This window comes from Gracilinanus agilis, chromosome 4, assembly GCF_016433145.1.
Source record: "Gracilinanus agilis isolate LMUSP501 chromosome 4, AgileGrace, whole genome shotgun sequence".
NCBI classification, from domain to species: domain Eukaryota; kingdom Metazoa; phylum Chordata; class Mammalia; order Didelphimorphia; family Didelphidae; genus Gracilinanus; species Gracilinanus agilis.
The window spans coordinates 192,046,877-192,053,590 of NC_058133.1; positions in this window are offsets into that span (position 1 = coordinate 192,046,877).

The window sequence follows — 6,714 nt, forward strand, 5'->3', positions numbered from 1 at the left end:
TCTTTGCAAAATGTTTAAATTCAGAAATTGTTGAAACTGTAAAAATACAAGCAAGAAAACAGACCCATGAGGAATATCCTTTTTATAAAAATAAAAAAAAAAACTTGCTTAATAGGGTTTTATTGCAGGGCTTCAAACATTGAAAATCTATTTACACCGATGGCCTATTCACTTGTTTCCAGCCAAGAGTCATGGTTGAATTCAACTTGCCATACTTTTCCAGGATAGATCATCACTTAAGGGCTACAGATTTGTCAGCATTTTAGTAAAGCCTTTATAGTATTTCCCATTTCTAATTCAAATCTGAAAATGCATATTTTAGCTAGGAAAAAACCCCAGTATCTTTCACATGATAATACAGGGATATTACAAATTTTAAATTTTTTCTTTCGGTCACTTCAGATTTTTGCAAGTTTAGCTTCTTCTATTTGATGAAAAGGAATGTTTCATTTTGCTGAGACCACAGCAGCACGTTAAATGTTTTTCAGTGTATCACCAGTTAACCTAAACCTGTTGTTATACAAGCTGATATCCTTCTTCAGTAATGGTTTAAGTGCTACTGGTTTGTGTTTTTTTTGTTGTGGTTTTTTTTATTTCAAATGTAGTTATTCAGATCTCTGTTCTATAGCCATTGTATTACTACGCAAGTGAAAATCATGATAAGCTATGTATCTAGTGAAATTTCTGTTCAGTGCCCTTGGCATCGTGAATGTCCTTAGTAACTCTACTATGCAGCTCTCTGTGCTTATAACATGTACATTTTAAAATACTTGAATTTGTAACAAAGTTTGACTTGCTTGGAGGCCTTTTAAACTGGAATGTAAATTTACCAAAGTAATACCACTGCAATAAAGATGGTGAAACATGGAACCCAGCTGTGCAATGGATTTTTAGTATGCTGCAATGCTTCATTTCAAAGATCATAGATTCAGACCATAGATTCATGACTTCATCTGAATCATGGGTTCCGAGATATCAGGGATACTCAATGTTGTCTAACTAGGTGGCACAGTAGATAGAGTCCCCAGCCTGGATGCAGGAAGGCTCATCTTCATGAATTCAAATATGGCTTCAGGCATTCCCTAACTATGGGACACTGGGCAAGTCACTTAACCCTATTTGCCTCAGGTTCCTCATCCATAAAATGAGCTGGATAAGAAAATGGCAAACCACTCCAATATCTTTGCCAAGAAAACTCCAAATGGGGTCATGAAGAGTTAGACATGACTGAAACAACTAAACAACATCAATTTAGCACATGTCTTGAGGAATGGATTTGAGCAAGAAGAACATGAAACTGATTCAAGAAAACAAATTAGATCATTTTATTAGTCCAAATGAGAAGGAAAATTATATCGATGGGGATGAGGGACTAAATTTGAGTACCAGTTTTTATGACTAGAGAGAAAAAACCAGAGACAAAAGAAGAATCAATGACTTGGTAATTGACAGAGTGCAGGGAATGAGAGAAGTTGAGGATGATTCCGACTGCAAACCTGAAAGGATGGCAGTGCCCAACAGAGATTGGGAGGTTAGTAATAAGGATGTGAAAGGTAAGGGATTTGGTTTTGGACATGTTGACTTTGAAGTGATTTTTAAATAGTAAAGTGGAGAAGGTCATCAAGAAAGTTGTTTCCAGTTAAACAGCTGTGAATGGAGAAAAAGTCCACAAGAAGATTTAAATCTCACAAACTTTAGATTCAGATTCTTTTCTTGCCTCACCTCCTAGTATTTGGTTACAGTCACACTGGCCTCACCCTCCACACACCCTATTTCCACTCACTACATGTAGCTCAGTTTCCTCATCTGTAAAATGAGCTAGAGAAGGAAATGGCAAACCCCTTCAGTACCTTTGCCAAGAAAATCCCAAATGTGGTCATGCAGATCACTGGCACAGGTAAGCAAATGGCTTTTTCCCCAGAGGCTCTTCCTGTGTAATAGAGGCCAGATGGTTGAGGACACAATTTTCCAGAACTAGTGAAGACTCCTGGCTAAAACAGAGGTCACAGTTTCAATAACTAGAAGTTGCCCATTAAAGAGAGTATAAATTTGGCTTTTGCTGGATTAGATTTCCTATTGTGTGCTGTATGTTGTTGACAAAGCTTTAAAGGATGTGAAATCTCCAGCATTAAAATAGAAAGCTGGAACAACTGAAAAGAGTAGTTCAATTCTTTTCACAAGGGTTATAAGAAAATAAGAATTAAAATTTCACAGTATAGTATGGAAAAGCACAGAAGAATTGGAATCTAATAGCATAGAGAAAGTACCGACACAAATGAAACCATTTTGTTGTTGTTTGGTTACTGTTTTCAATCTTGTCTGACTCTTCATGACCTCATTTGGGGGTTTCTTGGCAAAGATACTAGAGTGGGTGTCATTTTCTTCTCCAGCTCATTTTACAGATGAGAAAACTGATATGAACAGGGTTAAGTGACTTGCCCAGAGTTGCACAGCTAGTAAAATTTCTGAGGCCAAATTTGAACTCAAGAAGATGAGTCTTCCTGACTCCAGGCTCCTCTGAAATGAGATAAACTAAGTCATTGTCAAGAAAACCTGTTTTTCCCTGGGGAGAAGTAGAAATCAGAAATGAGCTTTTCTCTGAAGGTCAGCTCAAAATAACAGTCAGGATCCATGAGAAAATAACTCCCTTTACTGCCTCACAGTCCAGGATAAGATATACAATGGAAAGTCCTGGACTCCACCAAAATAGCTTCCAGACGATAAGGTTTGCCTGCTGCTTCCTCAAGATTTTGTTTCATTTATGAACATTTGCTTTATATCTGCACCCTATAAAAACTGCATTGTAATTTCAGTCTGGTGCAGCCTTCACTAGGAACTGCCCTGGCCAGTTAATTAATAGATTGATAAATAAATATTGGTTCCACTAATTTGAACTTCTGGGTGTCTGGACTTGCTTTCTGAGGTAAACCCACTTCACCTCACTCTATCTATTCTATCACCTAGCTGCCCCAAATGAAACCATAGATTAATCAAACTATTAAGAAGCAAAATATGTTATCCATTACCCTCTACCCTGTAGACTTCATCCCTTCCCACCTCCCCTATTTGTCCATGAGGTCCCACAGCATTTCCCTAGATTTAATCTGTTTCTCAGCATCTGAATTCCTATCTATTTTTCTAACTACCTTCTCCCTCCAAGTCAACCTCTTCTCTGAAAAAGAAAGCACCGATAAATAAGGGGCAATGTCTTGGTAGGAATTAGGTTGTATAGCTAGGGATACAAAAAGGGGCAAAAGACAGTCTCTGCCCTTAAAGAGCTCACATGGGGGAAACAACAAGCAAATAAATATTTATAAAATATGTACCTACAGGATAAATAGGAAATAATTAACAGAAAGAAGGCACTAGAATTAAGAAGTGTTAGGAAAGACTTTCTATAGAAGATGCAATTTTGTAGAAGATGGAACTTAAAAGATGACAAAAAAGCTTGTAAGAGGAGATGAGGAAAGAAAGCATTCCAGGCATGGAGGACAACAAGTGAAAACACCCAGAGCCAAAAATGTAGATTTAATTATGAAACATCCAGAATACATGTTGGGGAATAAGGTATAAGAAAACTGGAATGGTAGGATGGGGCTAGTTTATGAAGGGTTTTGAATGGCAAACAAAAGATTTTATATTTTATTCTGGAGGTGATAGAGAGCCATTTTATTAAGTTTATTGGAGGGTGGGAAGTGACAAAGTGTTAACATACTACATGTGTTATTGTGCCCATTTGACAGCTGAGGAAACAGGCTTTAAAAGGCTAAGTGACTTGCCCAAGGTCACACAGACAGTAAGTAGCCCAGTTGGGATTTGAATCCAGGTTTTCTGACTCCAAATCCAGCTTTCTTTTCACTGCATCACATTCTTGACTCCAAAACTCCTAATCGTCCATTTGGTTAAAAAGCAGCCCCAAACAAAACCAAGTCTGTTTCCGCAAATCAGCACACATTCCTTTTCTGGAGCTCTCCTTAGAAATGAGAGAAATAAACACCCCAAATTCTCAAAGCTTTCAATGCTTGTTGGAACCAAATTCTACCAAACTTTTTACCCATTCCCAACCTCCTATCCATTGCTGCCTCCTCTCAGAAACAATAAAAGAAAATGTAAGGAGGAAGTAGCAAATCTTGAATGCCATATTATCCAAGCAAGCATATTTTGGTATATTTGCCTCTGCATTTATTCTACTTATCTACTTTACAGGGCTAAGTGCCTGTAGCCATGGTATCTTCTGTGCTTATTTCAGTATTGATCTCAAGACATGTCTAATTCTTTGGTTTTAAAAACCATGTTTTTTAAAAGGAATATTGAGAATGAGTAGATATTCCTGTTTTTAGTTATTTTCCTTAACTACATTCGTTAAGGAAATCTTTTAAAATTCATTTTATAAATTTCCAACAGAAACAAGGTAGTTCTTTAAAGTAAGAAGAAACTGGGGATGGGGTAAGAGGGAGGCACAAGAAGAAGAGGGTAGGAATAAACCTGAATCTATTTCCTGATAGACTGTGAGAGCTAGTGAATCACTAACACTGGTGGTAAGAGAGTTGAGAGAATAAAGACCATCAATACATCTGCAGCAATAGCCTCCCTATTCTCTGGCTTGGCTGTGGCCAGGTCTGGCTGGAGATAGAGGAGAGGTGAAATCTCCAAGCCTTCACCTGATCAATAGCCTCCAGTCCTGATTGTTAATTAGTCTAATAGGTAATAGGTCAATAGGGTTTCCAATCCCCAATCTTTGACCTTGTTACCCTTTCCCTATTTATAGATAAAAGAGTGTTCAACAACAAGTACCTTCCTGAGTGGCCTATCACTGCCATTGGGAAGGGAGTCAAATGCAGTCAGATCCTAAACGTTATCCAAGGCAAATCAATAGCCCAATACTAGTTTATCCAACCCCAGGTTGGATCTGGAAAGGTTACCCGTCTATCTAACCTCTCAAGGGTCCTTACTTGGGCAGCTGTTAGAAAGAAGGGGATAACTTACAGCTGCAGACAGGGTGACAGGAGTAGGTGTTCCTCCCACCAACTACAGCTAAGGAGATCATAGATATACATCATCACCATCATTATACATCTATATCTCCCTTGTACCCTATATTCCTATGACACTACTCAGACTCCCACCTAAAGCACAATTATAGCATATGTCCTGGTTCCAAAAATATTTATAGCCACGCTTATTTTGGTAGCAAAAAAAAAAAAAAATAGAAAATGAGGGAGTGTCCATTGATTGGGGAATGGCTGAAAAAATTGTGGCATCTATTGGCGATAGAATACCATTGTGCCAAAAGGAATAATGAACTGGAGGAATTCCATGTGAACTGGAACGACTACCAGGAATTGATGCTGAATGAAAGGAGCAGAACCAGGACACAATCGAAGGTAACAGACTTCTCTACTAGCAGCAATGCAATGATACAGGACAATTCTGAGGGTCTTATGAGAAAGAACACTATTCACATCTAGAGAAAGAACTGTGGGAGTAGAAACACAGAAGAAAAACACCTCCTTGATCACATGGTTGGATGGGGACATGAATGGGGATGTAGACTAAATGATCACTCTATTGCAAATATTAATAATATAGAAATGGGTCTTGATCAATGGCACATGTAAAACCCAGTGGAATTGCTCTATGGGAGCGGGGGAAGGAGGCAGGGAGGGAAATAACATGAATCATGTAACCATAGAAAAATACTCTAATTTTATTTAATTAATTTTAATAAAAGAATTGCTTGTCAACTCTGGTGGGGGAGGGAAGAAGGGAGGGAGACAACATGAATCGTATAACTTTGGAAAATTAATGTGCAAATTTATTATTGGAATAAAATAAAGATAATTTAAAAACAACAAATAAAAAAGAAACCTAATTTCCAGTTTTAATTTGATTTACTAGATTGATCTAAACCAAATCAACTCATCTCTCTGGACCTGTTTTCTCATATGTCAAAAATGAGCCCTAGCCTACGCCAGACTTCTCAGGTTTGGTTTGGTTTTCAGGGAGGGGGAACACCCTCAACATTTTTGGCAGTCTGGGGAAATCTGTAGACCTCTTCTCAGGATAATAGCCTTTTTTTCTTTTTTAATTTCATAAATTGAAGGAAATGCTAAATTTCAGGGAGGTTAATGAAAATAACAGTCAGTCAGGACGCTATGAAAAAAAAAATATGGAATCCACCAGGAAGGAGGAAAGTCAGAAGGCCAAAACAGACCTGGCAAAGATATGCCCAGTTGGGAGAAGTTGCCCAGAACAGAGTCCGTTGGCGTGAGATGGTTGCGGCCCTATGCTCCTCTAGGAGTCAATAGGAATAATAATAATAATAATAATAATAATGATGATGATGATGATGATGATGATGATGATGATGAAAATAAAGATGTAAATTTTTTCACATCCAAATTCCTGCTACCCACCTCCCCCCAAAAAAATCTCTCAACCAAGATCCCCTTCGCTTGAAATTCTGTAAGATTTGTTTCCCCAACTCATCACTTTCCTAGTCTATGGTCTGCATCGCTCCCAAGCGATCAGCAAGTTACTATGGAAACAAGGCAGAAGTTGCCTAGCAACTACCTTCTTTCTCCTCATCTCCGGAATGCAAGCTGTCATCTTTGAGAAAATCATTCTTCCCTGAAAAGATTGCCTGGAGGTTCAGTGTAGGAGGCGAAGCATTAGTTTTAGAAGCAAAAGCCCCCAGGTCTACTTTTACAGTAT